Below are 25328 nucleotides of genomic sequence, written 5' to 3' on the forward strand. Positions count from 1 at the left end.
TACACTTGAAGAAGGCTAGCAAGTACATCTGTCAAAACGTAGTATAAAATTAAATATCAATGTTCATGAAGATAATAGTCAGAAGATTCAAATTATAACTCGTCGTGATTTTCTGATTTAAATTTGGTGACATCATATCCAACCCATGTCAATATATAAAACAGCTGTTAAACTGATAATGATGATGACTGTGGTTGTGCTGATGGCACATGAGGAGCAGATAACACTCTCCTTCGTATCTATGGTATGAAACCTATACTTGGAGACTCTTCTGTGTAGACAAATTATTGTGTTTATATTTTTAAACATAAAAAATGAGAGTTTCACTGTATTTGGTGTAATGGTCAGCGTGTTTGGTGATAGGGTGATCGAATCATACAAAAAAGTCAAAAATGGTGTTTGATACCCACTTGCTAAAGACTCAAGATCATTAGATGAGGACCAAGAATAAGTGGAGAAATGGTAAAGGAATGGTGCCCTCCCTTACACATCAGTGTAGTATCCAATGAAAATGAAATCTCCAGATCGCCCTCGACTATGGTTAACTACTTTTGTTTAAATGTTTCAAGATTTACGGTCACAACGATTATCAAGTTTATGGATTTGAAGTTTGGACCAGATTAATGTGTAACAGTGCAGATGAGCGCGTGGGAATGTATCAGCAGCAGCGAGGGATAGCTGGCTGCAAATAGATTAGTAACAGCAGCAGCTGAAAAAAGGCATGTGCAAATGAAGAAGTGTGCACAAGAAGAACAAGTTAAAAAAAAGGAAAGAAAAATGCACCATGTGTTCAGAGAAGCAAAGTGCGACGTGTAAAGTCGAGGACGAGAATGAGCAGGCTGCGACTGGCATGCGGTCAGAGGAAGGAGAAACGAACTAGGCTAGATGGACATGTGGCAACAAAAGACTTTTTAAGTGGCGTCCAAAGTAATAGTGATAAATGCCTTTGTTAAAAAAGAAAAATGCTTACCCGGATTTTTTTCTTTCTTTCTTTCTTTCCTCTTGTTTGTATGTAATGAGAACTTTACAAATCCACATCCTAAGTAACCTTTAAAGAAAATAGTGTTCCTATTAAAAGCGACTCTATTAAATTATAAATAAAATATGCAGACATTATTAGTGGTTGAAATCATCTCTTCTTAATCTCCAATCATGGGTTTCAAAAATATTTAGCATCAGCTAGGGTCAAGGAGACCTTAAAATAAATCAGTTACATCAGGAAAATCATATTTTCCCACAATATTAATCCGCATTTTAAGAAATAATTTCTACTTGATTTCTTTGTTTGCAATACTGTCTCCAGAAGATTCACCAATGGACAGTGTGTTGTCGAAGTTATAGTATATTATAGAATTAATACTTACTTAATCATTTTCTCATTACATAATCTGTCATTTTATGTGGACTGAATTATTCTTTATGCCAAATATTAATGAGCTGAACATATTAACATTTTGAACGGGATGGATTTTCAACAAAATTATACAAATAAACCTATTTTTTGCACAATTTGTACATATCCTTGGAGGCATTTCCATTTCTCCCCAAAGACTATGACAAAATAGCAAACAGATTAATGAAAAATGATTTTGTCCATAGAGAATTGGATCCCTATGCAAATAATTTTTCTATGTATGTGTATATATATGAGTGTGTGTATACGTCTGTACATATGTGTGCTTGTGCTTATATATTTATGTGTGTGCATATATATGTATATATCATATATTTACATTATATATATATCATATATTTACATTATATATATATCATATATTTACATTATATATATATATATATATATATCATATAGTTACATTATATATATATATATCATATATTTACATTATATATATATATATCATATATTTACATTATATATATATATATCATATATTTACATTATATATATATATCATATATTTATATTATATATATATATATCATATATTTACATTATATATATATTTACATTATATGTATATATATTTACATTATATGTATATATATTTACATTATATGTATATATATTTACATTATATGTATATATATATATATATATTTGCATTATATATATATATTTTCATTATATATATATATATCATATATTTACATTATATATATATTTTCTTTACATGGGGGTCACCACTTATCAAGGCCCGAAGACCAATCAGGGGTGAGGGTTATTGTGTGTACAGTAATCAGTGAGATAGTATTGTAGTAATCATTAGTATTGGGGGTTTTGATAGAGTGTCTTACTTAAGGGGGCGGTTTGTCAGGAGTTTGTTTATGTTGGACTTGAAGACGTCAAAATTGTAGTTAGGTGGGAAACAGGCAAGCGGCAGAGAGTTCCACTGGCGTGCAGCTCTAAGAAGCTTTGCTAATGGAATCTACGTTTGGATTTAGGCACAGATCAAGAGTGGGGAAAATTATTGACAGTAGTTTCAGCCAGACGGGTTTTTCTCGTGAAAGATTGGCGAGGGGGGGGGGCGAGGGATTGGAGCTCAGACGAGCACTTGCCATGGAAATAATGATAAAACAAAGACACACTCGCAACGTCTCTTCTGTGGGAGAAAGGTTGCAGGAAAGAGAAAAGGGCATCCCCCACTAAACCACAAAGTCTATTTTGTACTCTGTCAAGGCAGGATAGGCTTTTTTTAGCAGCTCCTGTCCAGATGTGGCAGCAGTACTCCATCCTTGGACGTACTTGGCTTTTATACAGATAGAGAATTGCATCAGTAGAGAAATATCTTCTGGGGCGGTAAAAGGATCCCACCATTTTTCCAGCGTCCCTGGCAACAGATTTGATGTACGTGTTCCATTTAAGATCAGGAGTAAAGTCAAGCCCAGAAGCCTGTCAAAACATGGAGCCTCCCCAAGACGAGAGCCATCCATTTCAATTGATGTCAGATGGGGATCAGAGCGATGATGATGTAAAGATAGAAGCTTGGCTTTGGATGCATTAAAAGTAACCAGCCACCTCTTCCCCCATTGTATCACGCGCTCAAGATTAGAGGAGAGAGAATTAGAGAGAACTTTGTCATTTACGTCCTGTGATGTGTTGCCATAGATGGTGGTGTCATCAACATATATGTCAACGAATGATTTAAGTATGTGTTTTTGGAGATCATCGATGTAGATCAGGAAGAGAGTTGGACCCAGGATGGACCCCTGGAGGATTCAAGCATTAATACTGTGGGCCTCTGATTTCGGCCCATTAACCACTACACTTATGAACCTATCAGAGAGAAATGATTTAATGATTGAGAAAACCTTTCCAGTAATACCGTAGCCGGAAATCTTGTGAAGTAGGCTCTTATGCCATACCTTTTCGAAGGCCTTTGATATGTCAAGAGCAATTGCCCTGGAAAGGAAACCTTTGTCAAGAGATTCACTAATCCTATGTGATATAACCGTTAGCATATATCATATCATATATTTACATTATATATATATATATATATATATACATATATATCACACATATACGTAAATATATACATTATATTATATATATATCACATATATACATTATATTATATATATATCACATATATACATTATATTATATATATATATCACATATATACATTATATTATATATATATATCACATATATACATTATATATATACATATCACATATATACATTATATATATACATATCACATATATACATTATATATATATATCACATATATACATTATATATATATATATCACATATATACATTATATATATATATATCACATATATACATTATATATATATATATCACATATATACATTATATATATATATATATCACATATATACATTATATATATATATATATCACATATATACATTATATATATATATATATCACATATATACATTATATATATATATATATCACATATATACATTATATATATATATATATCACATATATACATTATATATATATATATCACATATATACATTATATATATATATCACATATATACATTATATATATATATCACATATATACATTATATATATATATCACATATATACATTATATATATATATATATCACATATATACATTATATATATATATATATCACATATATACATTATATATATATATATCACATATATACATTATATATATATATATCACATATATACATTATATATATATATCACATATATACATTATATATATATATCACATATATACATTATATATATATATCACATATATACATTATATATATATATATCACATATATACATTATATATATATATATCACATATATACATTATATATATATATATCACATATATACATTATATATATATATATCACATATATACATTATATATATATATATCACATATATACATTATATATATATATATCACATATATACATTATATATATATATATCACATATATACATTATATATATATATATATCACATATATACATTATATATATATATATCACATATATACATTATATATATATATATATCACATATATACATTATATATATATATAGCACATATATACATTATATATATATATATATCACATATATACATTATATATATATATATCACATATATACATTATATATATATATCACATATATACATTATATATATATATATCACATATATACATTATATATATATATATCACATATATACATTATATATATATATATCACATATATACATTATATATATATATATATATATCACATATATACATTATATATATATATCACATATATACATTATATATACATATATATATCACATATATACATTATATATAAATATATCACATATATACATTATATATATATATATATCACATATATACATTATATATATATATATCACATATATACATTATATATATATCACATATATACATTATATATATATATCACATATATACATTATATATATATATCACATATATACATTATATATATATATATCACATATATACATTATATATATATATATCACATATATACATTATATATATATATCACATATATACATTATATATATATCACATATATACATTATATATATATATATCACATATATACATTATATATATATATATCACATATATACATTATATATATATATATCACATATATACATTATATATATATATATCACATATATACATTATATATATATATCACATATATACATTATATATATATCACATATATACATTATATATATATCACATATATACATTATATATATATCACACATATACATTATATATATATCACATATATACATTATATATATATATCACATATATACATTATATATATATATCACATATATACATTATATATATATATCACATATATACATTATATATATATATCACATATATACATTATATATATATATCACATTATATATATATATATCACATATATACATTATATATATATATCACATATATACATTATATATATATATATCACATATATACATTATATATATATATCACATATATACATTATATATATATATATCACATATATACATTATATATATATATATATCACGTATATACATTATATATATATATATCACGTATATACATTATATATATATCACATATATACATTATATATATATCACATATATACATTATATATATATCACATATATACATTATATATATATCACATATATACATTATATATATATCACATATATACATTATATATATATATCACATATATACATTATATATATATCACATATATACATTATATATATATCACATATATACATTACATATATATATCACATATATACATTATATATATATCACATATATACATTATATATATATATCACATATATTTACATTATATATATATCACATATATTTACATTATATATATATATATCTCATATTTACATTATATATATATATCTCATATTTACATTATATATATATATCTCATATATTTACATTATATATATATATCTCATATATTTACATTATATATATATATCTCATATATTTACATTATATATATATATCTCATATATTTACATTATATATATATATATATATATCTCATATATTTACATTATATATATATATCTCATATATTTACATTATATATATATATCTCATATATTTACATTATATATATATATCTCATATATTTACATTATATATATATATCTCATATATTTACATTGTATATATATATATCTCATATATTTACATTGTATATATATATATCTAATATATTTACATTGTATATATATATATCTCATATATTTACATTATATATATATATCTCATATATTTACATTATGTATATATATCTCATATTTACATTATGTATATATATCTTATATTTACATTATATATATATCTCATATTTACATTATATATATATATCTCATATTTGCATTATATATATATATCATATATTTACATTATATATATATATATCATATATTTACATCATATATATATATCATATATTTACATCATATATATCATATATATATATCATATATTTACATCATATATATATATCATATATTTACATCATATATATATATCATATATTTACATCATATATATATATATATCATATATTTACATCATATATATATCATATATTTACATCATATATATATATCATATATTTACATCATATATATATATCATATATTTACATCATATATATATATCATATTTACATCATATATATATATATATCATATATTTACATCATATATATATCATATATTTACATCATATATATATATCATATATTTACATCATATATATATATCATATTTACATCATTTATATATATCATATATTAACATCATATATATATATCATATATTAACATCATATATATATATCATATATTAACATCATATATATATATCATATATTAACATCATATATATATATCATATATTAACATCATATATATATATCATATATTAACATCATATATATATCATATATTAACATCATATATATATATCATATATTAACATCATATATATATATTATATATTAACATCATATATATATATCATATATTAACATCATATATATATATCATATATTAACATATATATATATCATATATTAACATATATATATATCATATATTAACATCATATATATATATCATATATTAACATCATATATATATATCATATATTAACATCATATATATATATCATATATTAACATCATATATATATATATATATTTACATCATATATATATATCATATATTTACATCATATATATATATCATATATTTACATCATATATATATATCATATATTTACATCATATATATATCATATATTTACATCATATATATATATCTATCATATATTTACATCATATATATATATATCATATATTTACATTATATATATATATATATATATATCATATATTTACATTATATATATATATCATATATTTACATTATATATATATCATATTTACATTATATATATATATATCATATTTACATTATATATATATATATCATATTTACATTATATATATATATCATATTTACATTATATATATATATCATATTTACATTATATATATATATCATATTTACATTATATATATATATCATATTTACATTATATATATATATCATATTTACATTATATATCATATTTACATTATATATATATATATCATATTTACATTATATATATATATCATATTTACATTATATATATATCATATATTTACATTATATATATATCATATATTTACATTATATATATATCATATATTTACATTATATATATCATATATTTACATTATATATATCATATATTTACATTATATATATCATATATTTACATTATATATATCATATATTTACATTATATATATCATATATTTACATTATATATATCATATATATATCATATATTTACATTATATATATCATGCATTTACATTATATTTATCATGTATTTCCATTTTATATATCATACATATGCATTATATATACTTTATTTACATTATATATTTACACTAAAATTATACATACATACATGCATACATACATACATGTGTGTGTGCATGTATAGCTGCGCATATGTGTATGGAAAATTATGTGTACATGAGTGAAATAATTTATTTTGAGAATCTATTTCTCATCCATTGGATTGACTCAAGTTAGACATGATTTCAATATTTCCCATTCTAACTAACCTATCCTGGCTGGGGGGTGGGGTATCTCGCAGACAACCAAACAGAATAGGTGAATTTGAATCTTCGAAATCAAAATAGAATTATCCAAATAATGGCAGACATTGCCACTTAACCTCCCCAGAAAACAAGCCAGTGGATTTTTAGCATTGAATCCTCACACTGCCTAAATGAAAACCATTTCATTACAAATGATCTATCTTCGAAATAATAGAATTAATAGCTGAATAAGAATTAGGAAAACCCTCCCTCTACTCGACGGCCGTGTTATTTCTTATCACCAGAACCCCAATACCTGCCTTGATACCCTCCAATCTCATTTCCAGTGGTAGATTTATTCAGCCTCACCCAAATAGCATCAGTCATCCTGATAATGCCAGCTTTCTGGCAGTCAGGGATAAAGACATTGTAGATTGAGATTTTTTTTTGTTATTATTTTTTTTTATATTTTTGAATTTACAAATGTTATTGACTTGTCATTGTCCTCCGGAGCCAATATAACCCAATGAATACTTTAATAGGATGAGATTCTTTATAACTTCTATGCTGCAGAGAATGCATGGGGCTAAAGTGTATGACAAATGTACAATACTTACTCAAAAGAAACTAGATATTTTTTTAGTCAGGAAACAAATTTGAATAAGCATAAAAAATAAGACTAGATGATATATGAACTGAAAAATAATACATCCACACATTTTTATAATAGTTTCTATTGGTTGATCTTTTTATTATTTAATGGAAATTGCTCCAGACAAGGCATCCGTCCGAGGGTAGCTAAACTTATTTTAAATATACGTAGTACATTACCCGTCCGCGCGAAGGTAAAATTATTTCATATACATGCTGTGAACTACCTATCCCAGGGAAGGTACACGTATTTCATACATGTCTAATACCCGTCCTAAGGTAGGTAAAATATTCTTTTGCTCGAAATAGCAATTGATATGTAGACATTAAAAATTCCTCTTTCCTAAGAATAATAAATGTGTTCAAAATCAACTTCAATTTTCTCATTGTTTATATGGTCCCGAGCAACGCCGAGTAGCCCTGGTAGTCTATTATATAAACCTCACCTATCTTTTTAAATGTATGTATGTATGCATACATGTATGCCTAAAACTTTCGACAGAGGCGATGGATTTTCACGAGATCAGTATCGTTTTGAAACTCGACCCTTCGGACGACAAATATAAAAAAAATTGGCTAAAAGCATTAATTCCTTCACCCTCAACTGGACACTTTTCTACAGGGAAGGAGTCGCTTTTTTTTCGCCGATACTTTCCAAAGTCATCCCTTCTTTTCGATTGACTAGCCTTAATTTAAACATTCATCACTTCTGGTTTGGCGATGGGCGCAACAGTAAAGACATCACTTTTTTTTTCATGTTCTTTTCCTCCTTCATGATATGGGTTCGAGCCTGCCTGCCTACTACTACTTTTTTTTTTTTTCCTCAACACACACCTCCAAATAACCGGGCAAGGCCGGGCACTCAGAATAGTTGAATATAAGGAGCAAAAATGATACTCGATGCCTCCCTTTCAGTCTGAAAAGACAAACGATACCCCCTGTAGGGGCAACTGTGCATGTAATTGTGCGGCAAGTGTTGCGCAATCTCCAACCATACCTCTCCTAAATCGGCACTGCTTGAGTCAGTAGCAAGGAGAAGTACAGAACTGTTATATAAGAAGGGCTGTCCCCTTCTCATGTCAGTAAGAAGGCAAACTAGATAAGTGAAAATGATATTAGGAAAAGGCTAGAATCGAACCCTGTAGGCAAATGTTAAAGGAATGGATAATTGAAATCCTAGGAATACAGTCGATTAGTTATTTCTAAAAGAATTAACAAATATTATTTATGTCAGAGAAAGCGATTGTCCATTCTTTTAGAAATAACTGGATATTAAATATGTCAGTTAAAAGAATGGACAATACGAGTTTATAAATTGAAAATAGGTTAATGATACAATTTAATTTACGGATTTCTTTTGTTTATCAGAGGTGTGTAAATACATGTGCAAGGGCACGGGTGAATTGAAACGTGATAAAGCAGGTCTCTGACGTTATAAACAAAGGAGTTTCTTAATATATTGACGAGGGTTCGAAGTTAGAGAGGATAATCGGAGAATCAGACAATCACAGGCAGTTTGAATTCCTGATATCATCATCCAGCTGACAGGTGAATAAAGAAATCATTTAATATTTTGTAACTGGTTGTCTTCGTGTCGTCATTCCACCAACTGAAAGGTAAATGTGTTTTATCATCATCTTTAATGAACTTTGTATAACTCCTCCCCCCCTCAAGTAATGTATCTCCCCTCCTCTGTGTTAACAAGAACTGTATAAATGTTCCAGCTCCGTATTATTAATATGAAGTCCCCAAGAATCGTCACAGTCGTCGTGATGTAAATGCATATAAATGTCATTATCATCCCTTGTTCTGAGTCCCCCGTTATACATGTCTCCGATATGAACCCCATCATCTCCAATATGTACCCCCTATTCAACACAACGACTGGAAACAATGCCGAGATAAGTGGAGAATACATACAGCACATGGAAGTCCCAAATTGTCACTCACCTGGTATTGGCCAGGCTTAACTTTGGTGATCTGTAATACAGCATAATCACGTTTGCTACACCAGTTCCTGTCAATCATGTTTGAAAAATTATACTACTTCAAGATAAAAAAAAACAGTCCAACAATAAGTATTAGATGGATAAATTCTAAACAAGCAAACAGTAATTATTCCTCCTTTGTCAGAAACCTATGAAATATGATAACTAAAGGACAAAATAAGAGAAGCGAAAGTGACGAGGTTGTCGAAAGTAAACCTAAGTAGTGTTAGATGTGTCTACATTAGCATTACAAGGGAACATTCAAGGAAGGGGGAGTAATCCTGGAAATGGAGTGTCACTCTCCCCTAGACCTCCGTGTAGCAGCCAATGAAAAAGGAGCTTTGGGTTAACCTTTACTATAGTCGTCCATGGCTTACATATCTGTATAAGAGACTATCCATTGATTTGGAATAGTCTGTCCGCCAGTCTACTATGCTGGATTTTGAAATATTATTTTAGATACATCCACACATCTCTAAAAAATATGCTGCAATCCGTTGGCTGGTTTGTATAGCTGTCATGCTTATGTTTGAAAATAGCAATTTTATCAGTAAACACTCAGATGACACGGATTAATTTAAAGAATCCACGATCTTGTTTACATCAAGAAGAAACAATATTAAATAATGGTTGAGAAAACAGTGCACAAATTGTCAGTGTAAATAAAATACTAAATTTTGATCCTAGCTCGAAAGCAAAGAAAGTGGTTTATTGCTTGAGTTTGAATTTCGACACAAGAGTAAATCAGATTAAATTTGTAAAAATTACTTTCTTTTCATTGTATCTTCGATAAATTAATCCCATTTAAAACAAGAGTGGAGGGTGATAACATACGGGCGAAAAAGAATTTATTAAAGTGTATTATTAAAAAGATGATATAGCTTATATAGCAGAATGAAAATGCTAAAGCTTATATAACAGAATTGAAAATGATCTAGCTTACATAGAAGATTCAAAGTGATCTAGCTTACATAGAAGATTCTAAATGATCTAGCTTACATAGAAGATTCTAAATGATCTAGCTTACATAGAAGATTCTAAATGATCTAGCTTACATAGAAGATTCAAAATGATCTAGCTTACATAGAAGATTCAAAACGATCTAGCTTACAGAGAAGATTCAAAACGATCTAGCTTAAAGAGAAGATTCAAAACGATCTAGCTTACATAGAAGATTCAAAACGATCTAGCTTACATAGAAGATTCAAAACGATCTAGCTTACATAGAAGATTCAAAACGATCTAGCTTACATAGAAGATTCAAAACGATCTAGCTTACATAGAAGATTCAAAACGATCTAGCTTACATAGAAGATTCAAAACGATCTAGCTTACATAGAAGATTCAAAACGATCTAGCTTACATAGAAGATTCAAAATGATCTCGCTTATATACCAGAATCAAAATGATCTAGTTTACATAGAAGATTCAAAATGATCGAGCTTATATACCAGAATCAAAATGATCTCGCTTATATGCATGAATCAAAATGATCCAGCTTATATAGAAGAATCAAAATGATCCGGCTTATATAGAAGAATCAAAATGATCCGGCTTATACAGAAGAATCAAAATGATCCGGCTTATACAGAAGAATCAAAATGATCCGGCTTATATAGAAGAATCAAAATGATCCAGCTTATATAGAAGAATCAAAATGATCCAGCTTACATAGAAGATTCAGAATGATCTAGCTTACATAGAAGATTCAAAATGATCTAGCTTACATAGAAGATTCAAAATGATCTAGCTTACATAGAAGATTCAAAATGATCTAGCTTACATAGAAGATTCAAAATGATCTAGCTTACATAGAAGATTCAAAATGATCTAGCTTACATAGAAGATTCAAAACGATCTAGCTTACATAGAAGATTCAAAATGATCTAGCTTACATAGAAGATTCAAAATGATCTAGCTTACATAGAAGATTCAAAATGATCCAGCTTACATAGAAGATTCAAAATGATCTAGCTTACATAGAAGATTCAAAATGATCCAGCTTACATAGAAGATTCAAAATGATCTAGCTTACATAGAAGATTCAAAATGATCCAGCTTACATAGAAGATTCAAAATGATCTAGCTTACATAGAAGATTCAAAATGATCTAGCTTACATAGAAGATTCAAAACGATCTAGCTTATATAGAAGATTCAAAATGATCTAGCTTACATAGAAGATTCAAAACGATCTAGCTTACATAGAAGATTCAAAATGATCTAGCTTACATAGAAGATTCAAAACGATCTAGCTTACATAGAAGATTCAAAATGATCTAGCTTACATAGAAGATTCAAAACGATCTAGCTTACATAGAAGATTCAAAATGATCTAGCTTACATAGAAGATTACAAAACGATCTAGCTTACATAAAAGATTCAAAACGATCTAGCTTACATAGAAGATTCAAAACGATCTAGCTTACATAGAAGATTCAAAACGATCTAGCTTACATAGAAGATTCAAAACGATCTAGCTTACATAGAAGATTCAAAACGATCTAGCTTACATAGAAGATTCAAAATGATCTAGCTTACATAGAAGATTCAAAATGATCTAGCTTACATAGAAGATTCAAAATGATCTAGCTTACATAGAAGATTCAAAATGATCTCGCTTATATACCAGATTCAAAATGATCCAGCTTATATAGAAGAATCAAAATGATCCAGGTTATATAGAAGAATCAAAATGATCTCGCTTATATACCAGAATCAAAATGATCCAGCTTATATAGAAGAATCAAAATGATCCGGCTTATATAGGAGGATCAAAATGATCTAATTAATATAACGATATCAAAATTATCTAATTAATATAATAGAATCAAAATTATCTAATTAATATAACGATATCAAAATTATCTAATTAATATAACGATATCAAAATTATCTAATTAATATAATAGAATCAAAATTATCTAGTTAATATAACAGAATCCAAATTATCTAGTTAATATAACAGAATCAAAATGATCTAGTTAATATAACAGAATCAACATGATCTAATTAATATAACAGAATCAACATGATCTAATTAATATAACAGAATCAAAATGATCTAATTAATATAACAGAATCAAAATGATCTAGCTTATCTAGCAGAATGAAACTGGTTTAGCTGGCTGGATATATTTAGCAACCTAAATGGTTTTGTTGTCTTATCGATTTAAAAAAAATTTTTTTTTACATAGGCATCACCACTTATCAATGCCAAGAGGCCACTCGAGGATGAGGGTTAAAGAGTGTACAGTAAAAATTGGACAATGTAGTAACAGTTAGTAATGGAGATTCGACAAATTTGTTAACTTATATGGAACGGCTCATCAAAAACTTGTTTATGTTAGACTTGAAGAAAACCATATTGTACTCAGCTGAAAAGCATAAAAACGGAAGACAATTCCATAGGCGTGCAGTTCTAAGAAAGAAGTTTTGTTCATGGAATCTACACTTAGGTTTAGGCACAGATAAAGAGTGGGGGAAACTAGTGATAGTGCTTTCTGCTAGACGGGTGTTTCTTGTGAAAGTTTGGCGAGGGGGGACCATAGAATGGAGCTCACCCGAGCACCTGCCATGAAAATAACGATAAAGCAGAGATAAACTCGCAACATCTCTTCTGTGAGAAAGAGGTTGCAGGGAAGAGAAAAAGACATCCCCCACAAGGTTACAAAGTCTATTTTGAACTCTATCAAGGCAGGATAAGTCCTTTCTAGCAGCTCCTGCCCAGATGTGGCAACAGTACTCCATCCTTGGACGTACCTGGCTCTTATATAGATAGAGAATTGCATCAGCAGTGAGATATCTAATGGATTGATAGAAGGATCCCACCATTTTTCCAGGGGCCTTGGCAACGGATTTAATGTATGTGTTCCATTTAAGATCAGGCGTAAAGGTGAAGCCCAGAAGCTTGTCAAAACATGAGGCCTCCCCAAGACGAGAGCCATTCATTTCAATTGATGCCAGATGTGGATCAGAGCGTTGATGACGTAAAGATAAAAGCTTGGTCTTAGATGCATTAAATGTAACAATCCACCTCTTTCCCCATTGTACCACTTACTCAAGATCAGAGGAGAGAGAATTAGAGAGAACTTGGTCGTTTACTGTCTTAGATGTGCTACCATAGATGGTAGTGTCATCAGCATAGATGTCTATCAATGATGTAAGGATGTGATTTGGAAGATCATTAATATAGATCAGGAAGAGAGTAGGGCCCTGGATGGACCCCTGAGGGACTCCAGCATTAATACTAAGAGCTTCTGATTTCTGCCCATCAACCACTACTCTTATGAACCTATCAGGGAGAAATGATTTAATAATTAAGACATTTCCAGCTATACCATAGCTAGAAATCTTGTGAAGTAAACCTTTATGCCATACTCTATCAAAGGCCTTTGATATGTCAAGAGCAATTGCTCTAGAAAGATAGCCTCCGTCGAGAGATTTGCTAATCCTATGAGATATAACTGTAAGCACATCTGCTGTAGATCTAGCAGAACGGAAACCATATTGCGTGTCACTAAGAAGGTTATTTTTGCTAAGATGGTTGATTACTTCTGTATTTAACACAGATTCCAGCAACTTACTCATGACGCACAGGAGACTTATTGGCCTGTACTGTGAGGGAGATGAGCGATCACCTGAATTCTTAAATACGGGGCATACTGATGAGATTTTCCAGGGTGACGGGAAGCAATTCTCCTTAAGACAACGTTTAAACAGTTTTGTAAGGATAGGCGCAAGTTCTGGTTGAAGTCTTGAGTACTATAATTGGAATATCGTCAGGGCCGGTTGCTTTACTGGAATCAAGATTTTTGATTAGCTTGGCAACATCACGTACAGATATTTGTATATCACATAGCATGTTTTCTGATACAGTAGGAAATATTGGAGATTGGCAGCCTTGGTCGCAATAGTTAGAATTAGCTGCAAAGTTCTTGGCAAAGAGTTTGGCTTTGTAAAGTTAAAAAAAACAAACAATCTTATGCAACATGGAAAGCGTTAATAGAGCAATATTAAAGGAAATGTTATCCATTATTTTGAATATTTTCTTTTTAATCTATATATCTATAAAAGTGAGTGTGTGTGTGTGTGTGTGTGTGTGAACACTTTTCAACCTATATACTCAATGAATATTTTACCTACAAACTTGAAATTAGGTATATATTGTATCCAGACATGTGGAAAACTTTTTTAATAGGCTTTCATTCGGAAAAAATGTGGGTAAGGGATAAAAATTGAAAAATTGATACTAGGGAGTGTCATTGGATTTTTTCTGTTTGCTCTCTGAATGCGCATGCGTGAATCGTTCTCATGACAGTTCCTTAGTTTTAGAATAAGTAGTTTGAAAACACTTTTTAAAGATTGTGTCAAGCTGGCCAAAGGTTATCGTACTTCACTCACTGTTTATGTTTACGCTTTGATCTCAGAGTATTTTTTTTTTCTTACAAGAAGTGAACTGTCTTTCACTTTATTTTTTGGAAAGGAATTTAACGTTACTTTTAATATCTACGGTATTTCTGTTTACAATAAATAATACATCTGCATCAATTAAATATATTTTATGCATATTTTATGAATTTGTGATGATTTTTGTGTATCTGAGTATTTCAATTTTAATAGTAAATTTATGAATAATAAGAGACAAACTCCTAAAGATAATTTCACATGTGATTTGAGGAATATTGCTGATAATTTATATGAAATGATAATGAAAAATAATCTTAAAATTAAACCTAACAAAGATTTAAAAGAGTGTTATACTTACTTTTTCAAACCCTTCTGCAGTTGTGTTATATTTATAGAGCTAGATCATTTTCATTCTGCTATATAAGCTAGATCATCTATGCAATAATATTCTATGACCATTTCTTGTTCGTGTGTACTTTATCACCCTCTATCCCGTTTTTAACATTTTTTAATAGAATTGCTTGATCGCTAAAGATGCAATGAAAAAAAAGTAATTTTTTAAACTTTATCTGATGCGCTGTTGTGTCAAAATTAGAACTCGAGCAATACAGCACTTTCTTAGCTTTCAGGCTAGGATCAAAATGTAGTATCTGTTCTGTCTAAAGATGGTACAATAATATTTGGAGTGGAGAGTTCTGCATACACACGGGACATCCACTGAATAAAATGTTGCAAACTCTTACAAGATAGACACTCCCCATAACCAAATATATTAACCAGAGCACTTAGATAAGTATGTTTCAGTTTGAACAAAGGTGGTGGCGGTGGTGGTGGTTAAGAGGAAAGACAGAACTGAGACTTTGAAATGTGATCTAATGTATTTCTTGACTAAAAGTTTCCTTTAACATTTACCTGCTACTAATTCATTTCATTTCTTGTACTGGATTCAAGTTCAAAATAAGTTTTATGGTTTACGAAATAAGTTAATTCAGTGGTTCTCAACCTTTTTTTTTTATTCATGGACCTCTTTTCCCTTCTTTTTATCTTGGTGGACCCCTTCATAACTATTGGTCATAAGATAATCTTCTATTTTTCACTAATATAAATTTTGAGGTTTTAATAACCAAAGAAATATTATATAATTAAGCTTTATTTTAAATGAAAACTAATTTAATGCAAATAAAGTATTCTACAACAACTATAATAATTATGATAATAATGATAATAAGTAATAATAATTCTGTGGATCCCCAGAAATGGTCCATGTGGACCCCGGTTGAGAACCTCTGAGTTAATTGAATGTTCACAATGTTTTGTTAATGAATTAATTTGATAGAAAATAAAAAAAAACAGTTAAACAAGAATGGGTATTCTAAAGATACATTCATTTAATCTTCTCATTACTATTGACAAAGCTATTTCAAACTTAAGCATGACAGGCCAAGGACAAAGCTATTCCAAACTTAGCATGACAGACCAAGGACAAAGCTATTTCAAACTTAAGCATGATAGACCAAAGACAAAGCTATTCCAAACTTAAGCGTGACAGATCAAGAACAAAACTATTTCAAACTTAAGTGTGGTAGACAAAGCATTTTATAAAAATGTGTAGATGCATAAAAAATATTTACATAATTTTAATAAAGAAAGGAAAATATTGAAAAATAATTAAGCATGATAGACAAAGTGACTGACAGACAGAGTCTCTTACAGAGATGCGTAGACGAATCTAAAAAATATTGTTTTATTTGTTCAATACTTAAAAAAAATTATGTTTAAAAAATGAGTAATCTATCAGTGAAAAAATAACTGAATTATATAAAAAGAAAAGTCAAATATTTAATCAGAATGGATTTTTTATTCCAAATTAATCGTTTAAAATCTTAATTGCAAATTTGCCTTTTAATCGGATTTTCATATCGTTTTTTTTTATGAGTACACTTATCTTCAGTAATGTTCACTGATTCGTAGTTTTTCGTCTAAGTAAAAAAAGAAACCTCTTTCAGTTTCATGGAGAATTGAATGTATTTGTGAACTAATAATTTTAGTCAATTCACTTTTTTACTTAACAAATCATACCAAGACAAAAATTAAGGCATTTTGGAGATACAATTCTCTCATGCGTGGATCATTGTTGCCAAATTTGTGCTAGTGATTCAACTAGTAACTTCTACCTCTTTGGCAGAGTGCAAAAAAGAATTTTTAACCTCATAGATCTCACACTGTCCGCCAAGCTTCAGCTTCTGTCACATCGATACAGTGTTGAATGTTTGTGCTTGTTTTACCAATGCTTCCTCCACAGAATGTGGTCCAATGAATTTACTACACTATCAACATAACTACTCTCAACCCACCCGGCTAGCAGCAAAATCACACCCCTTCATTGTAGAGGTCTCTAGATGCTGTGAAATGTGATAGTTTTATTTTCTTGAACTGTTTCGTATTAACATACAGATATATAATGTGCACAAACATGCCAAAATCTCCTCTCAGGTAGTTATAAATGATAAATCTATCATAGTAAGTCTTTTATGCTTGAGTGGCAATATGCCTTCGAGGGGTGTTAATAAAAGTAAAAAAAAAATGCATTTATTTAAGATACAGTCAATTATCTACTTAATGTCTTCCCGTTTCCTGTGCACGTGTTTAAATGCTATAGATATCCAAATTGCTGGAAATTTGGTAGAAATTATTTTCTTTTCTAGTTGCAAGATTTAATGCCTATTTTCAAAAACGTTCTTTTTGATGTTTTGCTTACTTTGAAGTATTTTTTTAGCTCTGGTCTATTACACTTATTAAAAGTTCCAAGTATGTCTTTATTTGGATTCTTTGGACTACTGTTCTCATCTTGAGTGCCATTTTCACGACATTTCGGTCGATGTAACCTACGACCTTCTTCACTTCATATCACTTTTACAATGGATTTTTCCTGAATGTTGAAGGTCTAATTCTCAGTGTGGGAGATCGAAAAATACAATTGCAAATTACTTAATACCTCTTTCCAGTCATGGCTGATGGAATGACAACATGTTACTCCTGTAAAGTAAATAAAAGGGTTCCATTTGAAATTCCGTCAAAATTTCCGAGTACGACAGAAGCATTCCAGAGCTTGACAACATACACCTGAAGAAGGTCGGAGGTTAGATCAGCTGAAACGTTGTAAAAAATGACACAAAACGAGACCAGTAGTCTGAAGAATCCAAATAATACTAATAACCAATCCTCATCTAAAAAGTTCAGAAACGTATGTCTTATTGTTATGAAACCCTACTGGGAACGTGTTCCAGCAATTATTTAAATAAAGTAGGCTTATAACTTAAAGAATATTGAATTTGTTTCATTCAAAAAATAAAAAACGACTGTTTATAAAAAAAAAATGTAATTCATATGAATCAGCTTCTTACAACTGTTTGATCCGTTTGATTTTGTTATAATAGATTTTTTTTGATTCATAGAAATTCACAGAAGAACCACATGATAGTTGTAAAAGTAGTACTATCGATAACGCCGGGACTCAAACATAGGAAGAATTGTCAGTCCATGCTAGTATCCACTTCTATACTACCACCTCCTATATTTTTTTTTTTATAAAACAATGAAGATGGTGATAACATTTATTCAATTCAAATATTTATCAATTATTTTCTTTTAATTTGTACCAATTTTAGCTTTAATACCAAGAGAGTCCATTTCCCTCTGCTCCCTTTTGATTGCCTATAAGGAAATAACTACAAGAACTATCAGTAAAAGTGGTTTGCAGTGTTTTTACTTATAATAAAAGCAATAAAGCTCTTCTTAATGGCTTTGATTTCTGGCCAAAATAGTCATTAATGTAAGAAATGCATTTTCTTAAAAACCTACTGTATTTCCATTATATGCACATGGTCTCAGTTTGAATTTGAAGAGTTTGAAAGTATTATTATTATTCGGAAAATAAATATGTGATTATTTTTATGCATGAAACAAAAGAAAGGGGGAAAAAGTAGAAAGTACACATTGTCATTTCAATAAGTTGCTTACTCATTTGAATTGTTTCATCTTAGCATTCTTAAAAGGTTGCTGGAAATATGGATTTTTCAAATCAATTTTTATACCCGATAGATTACATACCGTAAGCTAGAGAGGACATTCATGGAAGTGTACTTAAAGTGCCATTTACAATACAGCCCAAAATTACTTGAAAGATTTTTCTAAATTAAAAGAAACAACTTAGAATAAAAATAAATAAAATACACACGCACACACACACACACACACACATTTATATATATATATATATATATATATATATATATGAGAAAGCGAGAAGAATAAAATGAGATAAAATCAGAAAAACGCAAAACATTTCTGAAGATTGCCATATTTATCAAAGATTGATAAAGAGAAAAAAGATAATGTCTGATAATTAGGGAAGACAGAATAAGGTTTAGTAGGAGAGGAAGTAAAAACGGAAAAGATAAAAGGAAGTAAAAAAACCCAAATAATTTGATTAAAATCAAATAATGTATATAAGACAGGGAAAGTTTAAAATGTTTTTATAAACTAGAGTGAGAAAATTTATATAGTAAAAAAAGAATATAGTAATTAAATGTAGAAACAAGCTCACAATAAATGCTTGGTCTGGTTTACTTTATTGAATACTGAATTCATTCTTTGTATACACCTATGTGTTGTATAATTATACGCTGATACACCGTGTTAAACAATGGCCTGGAGAGAAGATACTAGCATACGGAGTCAAAGGTGATTTTGTGACTGGGTTTAAATCTCCCAATCAGCTGTAATTATCATTTCCTACACTGTTGATTGCATAAGCATGGAAACCCTGTAGGTATAAAAATAATTGTTAATATTTATTTGAAAAATATTATAGTTATATAAAATATCTTAAAGAAATTAAAGTTGAGTACTGTTTGGGGAATTAAGAAAAAGCCGTTAAATTTAGCACAAACACAACATTCCGACTTCCGGTCCTTGGATACTCTCATAACTGTTTAATATGCGTGCCTGCCAATATGATATTTATAGGCACTTAATTTTTCTCACTTTTTGTATTAATTGCCGGTGAGCTGGAGGAACGATACTAGCCCACAGAGTCAAGAGTGTAGAATCCTTTGACCAGCAGTAATTATTACATCCTACACTGATGATTACATAAGCATGGAAAACTAGTGTCTGTCGGTTTAAACATAATTGTTAATATTTATTTGAAATATATATTATAATTATAAAATTATGAATTATAATATTAAAGTTCTGATTGACATAACATAATAACCATTGAGCTTAATTTTATCTGCAGGATTTAATATATCCAATAGATTCATAATATATTAATAAATTTTGATTTTTGTAATCTCCTTGAATATTGCAATTGTTTTACTTCTTTGATTTAAACATTTTGTTAAATATAAATATAATTATATGCATATAATTCATCAAACAGAACAGTTTCGTACCACTTTCATTTCCTCTTGCGAATACTAAAAACAAGATATAAGGATACCAAACCTATTTCTAGAATTATTATTTCAATTTTGATCAAAATATATTATACCATTTCATGTCTAAAATGTAAAGCTTAAGGGGTCTTAAGAAAAAATTGAAATTCAGAGAATCTTGCTTAATTGGTGTCTAATAACTATGGATATTCAAAGCAAATCTGATGTATTTTAATTTTCAAATGGAGAGTTGTTCTCATATAATGTCCCTAAAATATATTTAAAATAGTCCTAAAAAACTGAAATATGGGAAATATTTATTGATATTTAAAACCTATTGTTCAAATTTCACAAAAAATTTGAATTTTCACGGAGGACTTTGGCACCCTTTTCATTCTCTTTGTATAAAACTAAATCAAACTGAATATAAATCCTGTTTGAACTGCTTACGTATGACAATGACTAGTTTATTAGTTTAGAAAATGTGAATGTACTTTGATGCATTTCATTCATATTTCTGCTAGTTTAGGTTCTTCAGTATTACACTCTTAGTCTCTCAGCTTTCAACATATCCAATTACTGATGTTTGAAGCTTTACTTATAAGTCATATGTATCATTATACTAATTTCTCATTAGTTAATCAACAAATCCCATTATATTTAAAAAAAAAACTTGGTGAGGGTTCTATATCATAGACGATGAGCTATTAGAATGATTACTATTTATGCTTATGCGATATGAGTGCTGTTTCAAAAGTAAAGCCTTCTATTTTTTAACTCAAAAAGTTGAAAACCTACAAAGATGAAAGTGGTACCATTAATACAAGTGACTATTTCTGCTCCAGAATTTATTTTTTTACATAGTCACCACCATTCTCAATTCACTTTTACCAGGACGTCAATGACGCATCTCTGCTTCTGAGGCACGATTATGACAAGGTTTCTTTCCTAGAACCTCACACAGTCAATATCTGCAGCATAGAGATAAACAATTTGGGTAATGAATGCATAAGTTCAGTCATCATAACAATGCAATTTGTAATCCCAACTGATCCATTCGGGTGGAAGAAAATAGGAGGCATTACTTTTGGAATATCCCTCATTATAAATGTATCAGTTTTTCTTTGATTTTTTTTCTTTGTGTGAAATAATTTTTGTTCAGAAGTTGCTGTAGTCATTGTGCTAGATATTTGAAAAAAGTATTTCAGTAAAAAGTCTTTATAGGTTGGTATTAATACATAAATAACAATAATAGGTCTGATATGATCTTAATTCGAAATGTCTGATTCCATAGTATGTGATGTTATCCATAACGCTAATAACACAAGTTCACCATGAACCCAGTTTTAATAAGTCAATAAACTTACGAAAAAATAAAATTTCCATATGTATTACTATCAGTGAAATTGTGTACAATCCAGCCATCCGTAGCCAAGGTTGAACTCACTACACAAGTTTGTAGTGTAATTCAAATCTTGTCGGTAGCTGAATACTTGATGCTTCGCCAGGACTAGCAAGTGTATATTTTATCATGACGCCATTACTAAATGGGGTACCTACCATGGCTTAAAAGAAGAGAAAAGGACAGACTGCGCCAGTTTCTCAATCTGGTATTTTACCTCGTGGTACATACAGTGTCTCGCCTTCCCAAATGGTCACCCATCTGGTACTAGCCAAACTCAACGTTGCTTAATTTCGGTGATCTGGCGAGAACCAGTGTGTCAACGTGATTGTACCGCATAACAATAATCACCAACTAAAATAAAAAATACAGCAAAATTCTTCTAATAAATTGTATTTATTTTTTGTTATGCATGTAAGATATTAAGAAGAACGAAAGATGATTAAATTACATGATAACAAAAAGGGGGGGAGTATTGTAGGATCAGTGGATGGCGCAAAGCCAATCAGTTAATCTGTAACAAAAAGAATATCATTAATACATGGAGACAATGTATTCCTACATCTCCTGGTGCTAAAATTCCTTTATGCCAGGTTTGTTAAATGGCTGTAGATTTTTCAATGCCCATGGCATCCATTAAACGTTTGCATTGGGTCTGACAATGGGTATATCCGCTGTGCCAGAAACATTATTGTCTGAGAACAATTGTTAACTGATTGGTTTTGATTCATCCACTGATCCTACATGGCACTACAAAAAAGATCAGTCAATCTGCAATAAAAAGAATATCATTAATACGATAAAGACGATGTATTCCTACAAGTTTAGAATCGCTTCAAAACAAGTCTTTGGTGATAAGTTCAAAGACAAAACTCATGAAACCTAAAACCGAAATATTAACATAGCAGTGACGCACCCAGCCGTCTACACGGAAAATACCTTGTGACACACATCCAGGTGCAACATAGCACTTAAGAATATGCTAATATTTAACGAGTGATGATGAACAAGCCTTTCAAAGAGCTATCTCTGAGTCCAGTCTCCTGTACTATCACCCAGGAAAGTGCAGACCAGAAAAGCAGTATCACCTCATTTTCTACTAAGGATTCTTAACTGTCTTCATTATCTGCCAGTTATTATTGCCAGTTTCAAGCATAAAAGAGATCCCGCCACTAAGGTTCAATGCCCTGGACTCCAAACAGACTAGCCAAAATGTAAGCTCTTCAAGAGTTCAATAGAGAAGAAAATGTTACAAAGCTTGCAGGCAAAATAGTTTTTTTTTTTTTACTTGGGAGTCACTACTTATCAAGGCCCGGTGGCCACTCGAGGATAGGGGTTAATAAATGTAAGGTGATAGTGTCGTAATCGCTAATGGTGTAAATTGAGTAAAGTTTGATTATTTAAGGGGATGGCTCAACAGGAACTTTTTTTTACATAGGATTTGAAGGTCACCATATTGTATCCAACCAGGAAGCAGGACAGCAGAACAGCGTTCCACAGGTGGGCATTTCTGAAAAAATTAGCTTACCTCTTAACTATTTCACTGGCTAACCAGAAATGTTTAAAGAATATGGTTTACATAAGGATTCATATTCTCTATAGTCTATTAAAAAAATGATCTAAGATGAGAATTGCCATTTCATTTTGTATTATTTTTAGATGCGTCCATGCGTGTCTATTAAAAGTTCTGTCCATCAGTCGGTAGATATGTCATTATTCCATCTGAAATAGAATATTTATTACTAAATGCATAGATTGAATGGACATAAATGAGTACAAGCAGTTCGTCTGTCAAGCTCAAATGTGTCAGCATTTTCGTCGGTGTGACACATTTAATTTTGGAATAGCATTTTTCTTGGTCTGCCATGCACAAGGTCGAAAAAGAATTTTCATCCTTGAACTTGCAGATTGGATAGATACATTTTATTTTAGTTTTGTCTAAGTATCTCACTAAAATGCTTTCTCCATTAATCGGTCTCTCACATTTAAGTTTGAAATTTCTTTGATCTGTAACACTTGTTTGAATGGACACATCCTAAGAATATCATAGAATCAAATTGATACTTACCGGCATAAAGTATTCCAAACAATCCATATAAATATTGCCTAATTCAAGCAAGAATTTTCCTAACAGATTATTCACTCATGGACTGGCAGCTAATCAGAACTCATAGAATGAACTTATCAATC

General features: G+C 29.1%; 1 protein-coding gene across 1 annotated transcript in view; it reads left to right on the plus strand.

Moving 5' to 3' along the window:
- The window catches only part of LOC145246462 (cyclin N-terminal domain-containing protein 1-like), a 637275-nt gene that overhangs the window by 581016 nt on the left and 30931 nt on the right, over positions 1-25328 (plus strand). The window lies entirely within an intron of this gene.

The sequence above is a fragment of the Euprymna scolopes genome, chromosome 24, assembly GCF_053919585.1.
Source record: "Euprymna scolopes isolate OS-2025 chromosome 24, ASM5391958v1, whole genome shotgun sequence".
NCBI lineage: Eukaryota > Metazoa > Mollusca > Cephalopoda > Sepiida > Sepiolidae > Euprymna > Euprymna scolopes.